The following is a 13,192-nucleotide window of genomic DNA, read 5'->3' as shown; positions in this document are numbered from 1 at the left end:
TAAATGTCAAATAAACATCACACGGCTTACATAATAACCTTTCTTTTAGTCTCATAAAATATTTCTTTACCGTAATAGTAAAATATGTGCAATGATTATTGTTCTACTGTATAATTATATTTGACAAATTATGAGTTTCACAATCATTATATTTTAGTATTGTAATAATGGGTGGTAATTTTGTTTCAATATACCAAGTATAAATTAGTAACAAATTATGAACTTTTATATATATATATATATATATTTCAACTGGATGCTGTTACAAGTTGCAATGGGACAACGTATGATTGACAATTTTTAATATGATGGTAACAGAGTTTTTTTTTTTTTTACGAAATTTGTATTAAGCGCCTAGACTGATGGAAATAGAGAATTAACTTAGACGTCGAGATAATCATATGAGATAATTAAATCAAAAGTTATTGTTGGATATTTCACTTAATATATTATTTAATTATTCCCAAATTAAATAGAGCTAAAATACAGCTGTGCCTGAATAATTATTCACTGCCAGAGTACGTTTCTGTTGGTTTATTATTAGTATTTCAAAAAATACAAAGACAACATAAATATAATGTTTTAACCTCATCATTTACTTGTGTTGATACGTTATGCGATACATAAATCTACGCGTTTATATTTATATTGGATTGAAGGTTGTGTACGCATATTCAGCCTCTTGGGAAATAAAGGAGCTTGAAGTTTACTTTGGCTTCAAGTCAATTTCAACACTTTGCCTCTCTTGAAACCTCTTAATCTTTAACCAACTCGTTCATGTAATTATAACTAAAAGCTTACCATCGTAACAAGATTAATCAACAACTTTATTAGGTATTAGATTATTAAAAGTTTGTAACCATATGCAGTAATTTACGTATTATATTTTATTAGTTTCTTCACTGTATTTGTGCTGCTAAACGTATGCAATCTAATACACAATTTGTCTAACTCTATGCTGCAAAACCAGTAACCCATAAAGTACTACAAGACCAGTAGTAATTCATCCTCAAAAATAGATCGTATTTTTGTACTTTATTTATGCAGTTAATTGTGACAGTTTTTAGTTATAATTAACAATTTACATACTTTATTATTATTACTTACCTACTTATTATTATGATTATACGTATTAAACCTATAAACACTCTAAATTATACTTTCCACGTTAAAGTTTAAAAAAAAACTTGAAGTCAATAGCGTGTTTTATGTGTATGTAAAGGAATTTTCGTTCCTCCTTCAAAATATTTTGTGATGTATTCTTAAATTATGTGATACGGCATCTCTAGAACTTCATAATTATTTCCTTATAATAATAAACGGTTTACAGATGATTCGCAATAGTCACAAAAACGTATTGCTCAAATAAAACACTAAATACGCCCAGAATAACTGAAAAATAAGCGAGACTGCGAATAGCATCCCGTTTTAATACTATAATTCATTAGAGAGATTTTGAAAAGGTTTTCTCGGAAATGCTTCAAAGTATTGTGGAACGACTAGGAGTACTTTTATCAATTAAGTTTTTATTTATAAAAAGTACTACCACAATATTTGCAGCCAAAAACCTTTTGTACAGGCATAATTCTAGATATATATCGAAAGCTTTTCATGCATGTGACTCCGTTCGAGGTCTGCCACGGGCATGAATGTCGCCTTATCTCAGGGTTTGAGAACAGTGTGTTCAGATATCGATTGTTTTCTCGCATAAAGCAATAATGCTTTTTTGTGTCTCACATGGATCGATTACGGTTTACAAGGTTTTGCAAAATACAATCTTCACAGAGGCTTAGACTAAAAATAAAAACCGACAGAACCATTTCAAAATTGTTAACTTAGGATTCCAAAATAATGTAATTAAGGAACTAGGATTGTTGACTTGACCTTACTCCTACATGTTTATGATGAATCTACTCTTAGTCGAAATCTACTTTTATTCAGTGCAAATATTTTTATCATTTGGAATGAAACACACGTAACAACCGATTTTTAATCGATTGCCCTCTCGTGTTTGAGTGGGTGATCAATTTTCTCCATGAAGCCATAATAAATCTCAAAGATTCCTTGAAATTCATGGTTCATTTCAAATGCCGGATGGTGTACCAAGTGTACCTCTTCCTTTCAAGAGGTATCGCAAAGACTGGAAGACAGTCGTTAAATTGCCCTATGACCATTACTGTAACTGTATTTATTTCAAATAAATACAGTAATTCTAATACAAAAGAACGGGAAACGACAAAATTGCAAGAGGAATAATTTTTAAAAATCTTGAAAGTAAATCGCACTATTACTTAATTTATTAGTTTTGGCAACAAGTCTTTTGCACTACCAATCTTTCATGAATATCCCCCCACTGTATTAAAAACCAGTAAAATGTATTTCTAATACATCCACATCTAACTTAAAAAACCAACATGACATATTAATTCATTTCAAATATTTTTTAATATATTTTTGTATTAATACCTGTTTTGTGACTACAACACTATGAGTGATTTATGGTTATTATTATAAATTCAAAGAAAAAGACAAAGCCCAAACGTAACAATAGTACCGAAACATTCATTTCATTTACTTTGCAATTATATTCTGTTAATTGAAGCAACATGGCTAAAGCAAGCACTGTCATTTGCTTTAATTTGAAACCATGTAACACACTCTGACAGATGATCCATTACACGTTGTCTGGTCATACGTGCGTGCAAATTGAAATGAATTGCTTTTTCACTAACCAACATTTGTAATATGTGTGAGTTATGTCAGTATAAAACAATCTGTGTAAGAATATGAACTAAATTATTTTGTCAAATTGTACATAGGTATGCATTTAAGCATTAAAATTAGGTATTTAGTTTAAAATAATAGTAATAGTGTTATATTAAATATATTTTAAACATAAAGCGTAAATATTGTACAATTTAAAAAGTAATATTTCTTAATACTACAAACGGTCACTAAAAGTAAAAAGATTAATATACCATTTATTTAAATGGTTTTATTAAATTTATATAACTAAAGTAAAATGTTATTGCCACATGACGTAAACGATTACACTATGTACAGAGAAATGTCTCTCCTCTCCACAGTTCAGTCATACCAACCAATTGAATTTTTAGTAAGGAAAGAATACACGTAATATATCAGGTGACGGTAGTTTGAATTCAACGTAAAGCTAGGAAATTTTCGGTAAAACATGGACCTTGAATAAGCATTACATATAAATAAATTCTTTTAAAGGATTGTTCTTTAAAAGTTTTAGCCAACCTTCCAAAATGTCATTTTAGTATTTTTTTTTATTCATCGAAGAAAGAACACCACTTATTCAAATAATTATTCCAGTAACATAAATTTACAATGATCGAATATAATAAAATATATATTCCAAAAAACACCTTGATTTATTCCTAAATTAAATATACCTTCCAGCCGAATTGGAAGAATGGTGCATTTTACTTGTGGCCGTCGTTGCCATTTCCATATTAATGTCCAGCTGAAGCTACACAATCTGTTGAGATGTTTAATGTTCACAACATTCACGGTACTATTACTCTCAATATTGCATGTTGATACATGTTTCTAAATTTTCAAAACCTCTATAAAATCCATTATTTTTACAACTAAGAAGACAAAGGTGTAAGGTCCTCATACTGTAAGGTCCTTTGTAAAAATACCCCTGACTAAATTTATTGCAATTAAAAAGAAATTATATTTTCGAACACATTGACTTATAACGGCTTAACTGTATAATTATAAAATTTTAAATGCCCATCGTCTTGTAATATTAAGATTAATAAACAATAAATAACAATAATTTTGCTTAAAATTTCTTTATGATTTAAAATACTGCGTAATATTTATGTTCTGAAATGCCCGAGATAACAGTTTTTCTAAAATCCAATGACAGCTATCTCCAAACAATTTATAGGTTAATACGGGCTAACAAACTTAACCAATATGTGTGTAAATATTGCCTTTGACTACATTTAATTAGCATGAATTAAGAAAAACGGTAGATGTCGTATTCAACTATTCTCACAGTGGTGTATACTATTTAAAACTTTGTAGTAGATTTCCGCTATTTGGAAATATATAAATATAAATTATACAGTACAAACTTAGTAATATCTTAATAATTCCAAAACACTAATTTTCTCTACGATTCATGATAAATGTTATACAGCAACTCCATTTGAAACATTAAATGTTAACCATCTTGAAACAATAAATAGTGAAGGAATTAAAGTTATGTATAACCATAAAACATGTTAAACAAAATGATCGCTTTAGGTATATATTATAAATTAGTTTAGACGTTTTTGGCTTACGGTAGCTTTGGCTTCTAGGAGTCATTAAGAGAGACAACGTAAAAAACCGCCCTAAAATTCTGTCATGAAGACGATTGATATATAATTTGTTTATGAAATCTATCTATAAGTTTTAACAGACCAAATAAACTATTTTGATCGTATCTATAACTTTAAATAGTTTATTATTCCTAGAAATATAGATTTAAAGTTTATTCTACTCACAGTGAAAATAAACTATCTTAATAAGTACAATTACACTCCTTCTTTTATTTTTATAAGTTAAATGTCAAAACTTTAATCACCAATAAAGGACAATAACTCTCTAACTCGGCCAATCGCTCATAAAGTGGGTATAGAATCGGGTATCACTCAGTATGGGTAAAAAAATCTATTAAATTATCTTTTATGAAATATTTTCCGTTTTATTGTTTTTAAAGAAATATATGACATTATACATGTTACAAATCTTTAGCATACTGAAAAAAATCTAAACCAAATACATGACATGACATTGAGGCGTCTTATCTGCAACCTTCTTTGCTATTTAATGCAATTATGAATGAATGAATGAATATTAATTTATTTCCTCTCTCATAGTTACAAAGATCTCAACATACATGCAAAAACAGGAAATGATCTCCACATGGGCATAGCCTGTGTGTGGAGATCGAGACGCGATCAGCAGCATGAATATGTACTCATCAACATAAAAAGTAATGTAAATCTTCGTATGGAAAAACAACGTAATGAAAACATGAAATGCATCTTTTGTATGCTCGTAATATAAGAAAAAACAAATACTTCATAGCTACAACAAAGCAAGTGTTTGACAATAAGATTACAACCAGATAACAACCGCAGAAATGATAATATGATAATGGATGATTCATAAATGATAACAAGAATATAAACTGAATTTATCCAAAATACGAGATATCGGTTAATTAGGAGGCTTGGAACCTCTCACACACTTAACACTCACGCCACACATAACCATCATAATCTCTCTCTCTCTCTCTCTCTCTCTCTCTCTCTCTCTCTCTCTCTCTCTCTCTCTCTCTCTCTCTCTCTCTCTCTCTCTCTCTCTCTCTCTCTCTCTCTCTCTCTCTCTCTCTCTCTCTCTCTCTCTCTCTCTCTCTCTCTCTCTCTCTCTCTCTCTCTCTCTCTCTCTCTCTCTCTCTCTCTCTCCCTCCCCCTCTCTATCCCCCCCTGCTCCCCTTTACTTTTATCTCCCCCTTCCTGTCCCTATATTTACCACGATCAAAAGACACTCTATCAACACTCAATCCTACACAGTTACAACACCAACCCACTGTCAATGCTAGCGATGAATGAACATAGGTTCAACAATTATGCTAATGTGCATACAAAGAAGTTATAAAATATTCTAACTCAACTTTATCTATGTTTAGTAGCCATGAGGTTACTTTCTTTTTATAAGTGACGGATTTGTAAACACTTGGTAACTTAAGACAATCTGGTAATTTAGGAAAAATTATATTTGCAATGTAGTGTGAATTTGTGCAATTGATGGACTTCTCTAATTTTGGGGCAATAATCCCAGAGGACACTGCCAATCTGGTCGAGTAGCTATGGCTTACTTGATTAAAAATATTACTGTGGTTTTTGAACATGTACATTATAATATTTCTAATATATAAATGTCTAACGTTAAAAACCTTAAATTCATCAAATAACAAATCTGAAGGATAAAGACGATTTTTTTTCAAGGCAGCTTCAATAATTGCTTTTTGGACGATTTCTAATGGTAACAGCGAGCTCTTAAATGTCCCACCCCAAGCAATAATTCCGTACTGCAGAGTAGACTGTACGAATGCGTAATAAACCATTTTTAGTAAATCAAATGTTAATATATTACAAAGTTTTTTAAAAATAAAAATGTGTTTCCTCAACTTACTTCTTATATATTGGATGTGAGCTGTCCATTTCAACCGATTATCAAAAAATACTCCTAAATACTTGTACTCAGATACACGCTCTACACATTCACATGACATACAGCCAGCCACTCCGCCACAAGTGTGAAGCCTCAGGTGTAAATTGTCCGGATCATGACCCGTCCGAAGTGCCACTGCCATGCACTTTGTTTTTTTGACGTTGATAGTGAGTCCATTTTGGTCAAACCAGCGCTTTACAGTGTTTAGACCACGCTCAGCCGCCCCATACACCTCTGGCCAGCTGGACCCCTCGAAACACAGAGCTGTGTCATCCGCGTATAAAAATATTTTACCATTTGCCATATTAATTTATTTATTATTTTATATATCAAGAATAATATAGGACCTAAAGTACTTCCTTGAATTACACCGTACTGTATGGTCTTCCTCGAACTCAGCTCCCCCTGAATTGTGACCACCTGACTTCTGTCAGGAATTATGGAATGGTTCACTTATTATAGTGCATATTATACCTACATTTTAGCGTTCTGATGTTTTGTGTTGGTAACACTGCCCTAAGACTAACAGTCAGACAAATGGAGCCAGATGACAACTGCGGACAACAGTGTTGTGATATTTGTATTTTTTTACCACAGCTTTTGTTGACATAGGTTTGGGCTAAGTGATTTTCCAATTTGTTTTTTTTATTAGTAGTGTGATTTTCTATTATTTATTACCAAACATAATACCTAAAATTAGGATATTTGTTTCCAAAACGGCTTTCAGTGGTGATAAACACCACCATTGAGCATCCTAGTCCTAAGAAGTCATCAACATCTAAGAAAGTTAACAATTCCAAACTCCCAAATAATAGGAATATCAACGGTTAACCTATGACTTCTGTCAACTTATGAGAACCTAACAAACATAAGTTTACCATCCCGCTGCCTCCACGGTCGAACCCAGAATCCGAACGAAAGCTTAAATGCCTCTATATGGTAAAGTTTGCCAAAAACAGAATTTTTAGGCCTTGATACTCTTAAATTAGGTGTATCAGATGCTGATATTTGTTTTAATGATGGATCCATTGGAAAAGCTAGTGTTCTGAAAAGCATTAACATAAATCCTGGTAAGTTCGCAGTTTCAGGTCTAAAGTGAATCGACTTAGAACGAATAAGAAAAGCCGAAAAGGTAAAGTAAAACAAGAAAATAAGAAGAAAAGGATGCAAACAAGAAAGCTGAAAAGAAAACAGGAAGATACAGGTAAAGAAAGCTACTTTCCAGGCAGTTTTGGTGAAGAAATCTGTGACTTTCTAATGTGTTATTCCGAAACCTTTTTATCTTAGTTCAGGTACATATTTAAAAAACATTCTGAGATACATGAATGAAATTAGGCAACAGCTAAAAGATTATTGTTTTATACTCCCCCCGAAGATTTCTTAAGGTATACATTTTACCAGCGTCTTCTTATTGGAAATTCTAAATGCTTAATATGTGATCAAACACTCCAATAAAATGAAAAAGTTTTATTTTGTGAGGCCTTTCGTGCTCAAAGAACACATCGTTTTCAGTTATGTGGGTCTGACGATGTGTTCTTTGAGCACGAAAGGCCTCACAAAATAAAACTTTTTCATTTTATTGGAGTGTTTGATCACATATTAAGCATTCTTAAGGTATGTTGAAAAATAAATTTATTACTTAGGCCTAATAAATATTAAATGGTTTATGGAACCTTTTCTTTTTAATTTTTCGAAAAATTAACTTATTCTTTCATTCACTTGTACAAACATGCATAATTAGTATAATGTTACGTATACAAGTTACTAACTGTAAATTAAAATATATATTATGATAACTTTGATTTACTTTGTAATCAACGTGATCACTATAATTAGGCAATAAAGAAATCGAGAAACAGAAAAACAAACCGTTTAAATGTAACTTATTATCGATACTAATTTCTTTTACCAACTAACAGGTTAGAAAATTAATTTCTTTTTTCTTATATACAGCTTTATACGAATGGCTTAAAGCGGATTCAGAAAAATTCAAGTAGAATCCAATACTCAAAAGGTGAACACCTTCAGTCTCTCCCTTCAGTAAACTAATCTGGGGCTTAAGTTAACCAACCTCAAAGGTTATTAATTGCTAAACGTTGTCCTACAGCTGATCAATCAAGTGAGAAAATGTTATATTTTGTCATTTTAATTGGCTCAAAAAGAAAGTTTTAGGTTCACAGCAGTGAGAAAATAGAAATTTAGAAAGTTAATACTTAAATATTTACCTTGAAGAACTGAAAAACTAAATGTTTCCTAAAATTTGTATACGTCAGGTTTTTATAAGTTTAGATTATTATATATAAGATTATTTTTATTGTTTTTTAAATTCTCTATTATAACTTGATTTTATATTGGAAATTGTATAAATTCAGCGTGTATTTTTTTGTCTGTGCTTGAAAGAAATTAATAAAATAGTAACAGAACCATAATTTAATATAAAAAAAGTTCATACAAGAATGTTTACAAAAATTTTTAGTCCCCATTTGAAGTAGACAAAGTCCGGGGACAGTGTGGGGGGAGTGTTCTATCCCTCCATAAGGGTGGTGTTATAACCTAATACTACTTAATTGAAAAATACTGAATGGATAAATATATTTACTACAAAACTGCTTACAACTGACAAGATCTAGCGGCGAAGCCCGAAGTGGAGGTAACCATTTATGCTTGTCAATATTCTTAACCGTGATTTAAAGAAAAGATTTCTATCAGTGAATGAGAATACTGTAAAACCAAATATTTGGTCTATGCATTAATTCTTTATATTGGTTTGGCATATGTGGTAAACGCTTAAATTGAACCGTTAAAAGCCGAATATAAAATCGTAAAGGAGGTGAGATAGTTGGCCAGGTGACCATAAAATTCTAAATTGGTGAAACGGTTAATTATAAATCACAGACGTTACAATTTTCTTACTTTATAATTTATTAAAATTTACGATTCTGGTCAATCTGAATAAACTCAAGTGCCAGGACTGGTATCTTTGGTAATTCAATAAAATAAAATATTGCATTTATATCTAGTCATAAAGTTATAAAACGGGAAAATAAAGAAACGGTTAATTTAAACTTGTAATATCCGGTAAAAAAATTTAAAAAGTAATAAATACTAGAGAACATATCTAAAATTCTATATAATAGTGGCTTGCTCACATCCGTACAGCTTCTCTCAGGTAGCATTTTTGTTACAAATCTAATGCAAGGTTTTATTCCTTGGTGTCATTAAAAAAAATAAATATTGAAATTACATAAAAGGGGTATTTGTTATAAACCTTTAAACATGCAAGGGAATAATAAACACCCCCAAAACCATGGAAAATACGTATATTTCATCTCACATTCACGATGGTTTAAGATAATCATAAACTTCTTTGTCTTTGAAGTAAAATATCACATAAAAACTCTAGGGAAGTTTCTTTGTACATAAATAATGATATTATATTAAATACGTATTTCGATGATTTTCACCTAAGGTCGATCTAGAGTCATACACGGAGTAAGGATTTTGTAGATACAGCAGTGGACTTTCAGGTTCTTTTTTGTTTGTTCCACATTGTTTCTGTATAGTTCAGTCTAACAGTACTTACCAGTTCCCATAAACTCTAAACCTTTAACAAATGTATTATTTTTATTTTATAATTATTTGAATGTCAAGTAGAATAATTTATGAGTTACTTAACTAGCACACATTGTACTAGAGACGGTACTAATTTCACTTAGTGTACAGTTACTTAGTCATTTGTGGTGTTAAAAAGTAATTAATATTAGCATTCTTTTTCGGAGTAGTACAGTTTAATTTTTTGTTAGAAATCCTCAATAAAGGGGAATGGTTTCCTTTCTTCAATACAACAGATTTCTTAACTACTAAAATATTCCTTTTTCCAAGTATATTATAATTTATTCTGGAAACGTCTACTTTGTTGATGTTGTCAGAGGGGGCATCAGAAGCCTTTTTGAATATTTTATGATCCCATTATGTATTCTCTGGAAGAAAGTAGCAAGTAAACAATACAAGAACAAGAGCTTTCAGGTGTTCTGAATGAATCAAAAGTCCAAGTGCGAGGACAAAATGGAATAAAATTAAAGACAACTGAGTGCCGAGAACTGTTAACTGATGAGATAAATGCACAATAGTGGTGAGTGGTTTCAATTACGAAAGTGCATTCACTACATACATGAAATTACTTGTACAGCACTATAATTTCTTTGGCAGTACACATGCACTCTTTCTAAGTGTCGGTAAGTATCCATAGCAATAATGAAATTATCTTTAGTAATAGAACATGGGTAGGGTACGATAAGCGGACCCGGTTTTTTATATCGCAATTGGCAAAAGATATTAAATAATCATAAACACTGATATAATCAATCGATACTGATTAATTATTTTGAACAAATAATTTAAATAATCTATATCAACAGCTGTAAACACTTTCAAATAATAAACGTAAGGTAATATTTAAATTTTACATTTAAGTAACATTTGATTATTAAAAATGGCAGTACATTTTAGAAAAATACACGACATTGCTTTGAAAGATGTTAAGACATGTTTTACGTGGCTTGAACATGTTGGACTCGTACTGAAAAATCTATTATGTGAAATTTGTGGTAAAGAAACAAATGTAACTGTGAGAGGAGCAAATATGGTGTTTCATCACTGTAAATATTAAATCCATATTTTAATTTAAAACATATGATTGTTATTGACGACTATAGATACTTTTATATCGATTGGTAGTCTAGGATTTAAGATGCGAATATTAGGTATCGATGATTACATTCGTCGGTATAAAAAACCGGGTCCGCTTATCGTACCCTACCCATAGAACATGACTTACGTACCGTATTTTTCCAAACTTATTATAATTTTATAACGTGAGATAATGTATTATATTTAAATTCAGTGTTAGATTTATAGAACTCGAGGATATATAACTGTTTTTTCCAGTAGCCTGTGCAGTATCCTCCCAGCGAAGAAACATTGGGCGTCTGCTTTCCTCCCGGTGAATTTCCAAAAACAATACCATGAAAGGCTTTTTATGCGTGCGTTTCTAAGGTGAAGGGAAGGTGTCATGGGTAAGTTAAAAGTACTTCGATTCTTAGAGAGAGGTGCTTAACTTCTCAAATATAACATTACTAGCACAGAAACTGGCCATAATTCTTTCCCAAAATGGCAGACACTTTTTGCGATTTTGTAAGGTTTTTTTTTCAATAACTGCTAATCTATTTTTAAAGATAATCATTTTAAAAGTAACCGGGTTTCTAGAAATAATTGTAGTTTAGACAAAAAGAATTTGATATTAAATAATTTATTTTAATTGTAGGTAGAAAATTAAATTTAAATTAATAAATGTTAAATGTTTCCCAAACATAAATCCTTAACTAAAGAGCTCCTAATGTGACCTAATTAGGCACCGTGACATCTGGAAAAAAGTTTATAACCACTCCGGATATTATACAGACAACATACAAGGAAATGCTTTACTGCTATTGTTACATTCAATCGTTATAAAACATCTCCTTTGCATATAAACGTAAACAATAAAAATGTAACTTTCTTCTTCTACCTTGAAGTTGGAATGGCACCATTATAACTGAATAGTAACCTAGATAATTACCAAAAGCTTTACAAAACAAATATCTGTTAATGTATATTTCAATTCTCAAAATAAACTAAAAATATGTTTCGATGCCGAAAGAAAAAACAAAGGTTGGAAGAAAAATGTGGAATTTATTAAATTTTTTGTGACAACACTGTGATTTAACATACCTTTTAGAAACAAAAAGAAAGATAAAATAGAAAATTAAGGAACATGGGCCATTTCTAAAAATGCACTTCAAATTGGGCACTGTTTTGCAAACGCAAAATTATTAAAGGCACCCATAATAAAGAACTTCTTGGTGTTTATGAAATATTTGTACAAAGTCGAAGCCAAATAATTTAGTGAATAATGAAACGGCCTCTACAAAGCGATTTTGATCTAATTACATATTAACATTATTGTTTACATGTTCAGACACAATAATGCCTGGTTTTATAACTGTATATCCCTGTATTTTTAACAACATGTGTTTTATTTTAATACAACTCTATATTATTATTGTAACAACTGTAATTTATTTTGTAGGTTTAATAATGTTTCCATTGAAAAAATAAAGCCTTACTCAAACAAAAACTATATTATTCGCGTGATTGTTATTTTAGTTATATAAATAATTCTGAAGAAAGAAGCTTATTTAATGTTAATATACGAGTAATATAACTCCAATACACATTGAAACACATAAAGAATTTTCTTGGAAGAAGATATAAATATATATACTCGTATATATATTTAATGTAACAGTCTCTAGTGCTTGTTGCGGCTAGATTCTGCACTAGCGAACTACGTGTGTTAAAACTGTATGTGTTTCCCTTTAAAACATAACTAAAACCAGCACTTAAATTTTATGAATAAATTTATATGACTCAGCTTTTTTATAACAACCTATAAAACTTAAAATGGTTATATTAATAATCATTACAATTAACATACGTAAACCTATGTAACCAAAGTCACAACAGAAATCAAGACTCCTAATAGACCATTGATGTTTACCATCTTAAATCGATGAACAGGCAATAGAGGTAGAGTTCTACGATTAATTTCAACCCTCTAAGGTGATCTCGCTCGACCGTCGTCGTGCAGTACAAATGTCAGGAAGAAAACAGATTTCGTTCGTTAGCAACCGGTGGCAGAGGCTTTGCTTAAAAATTTTCATTTTTAAATTTCATTAGTGTCATATAGGGGCTATAATAGGCAGTTGCAATATTCTATGACATTACTATAATACTATATTATTGTATTAAGATATATATTACAATTTATAATTAAAATGTATTGATTTCATCACATTGTCAACCAGCAGCAAACATATAAACATTAGGC

Source organism: Homalodisca vitripennis, chromosome 1 (genome assembly GCF_021130785.1).
Source record: "Homalodisca vitripennis isolate AUS2020 chromosome 1, UT_GWSS_2.1, whole genome shotgun sequence".
Lineage (NCBI taxonomy): Eukaryota > Metazoa > Arthropoda > Insecta > Hemiptera > Cicadellidae > Homalodisca > Homalodisca vitripennis.
Note: the sequence above shows the minus strand (reverse complement) of the source record.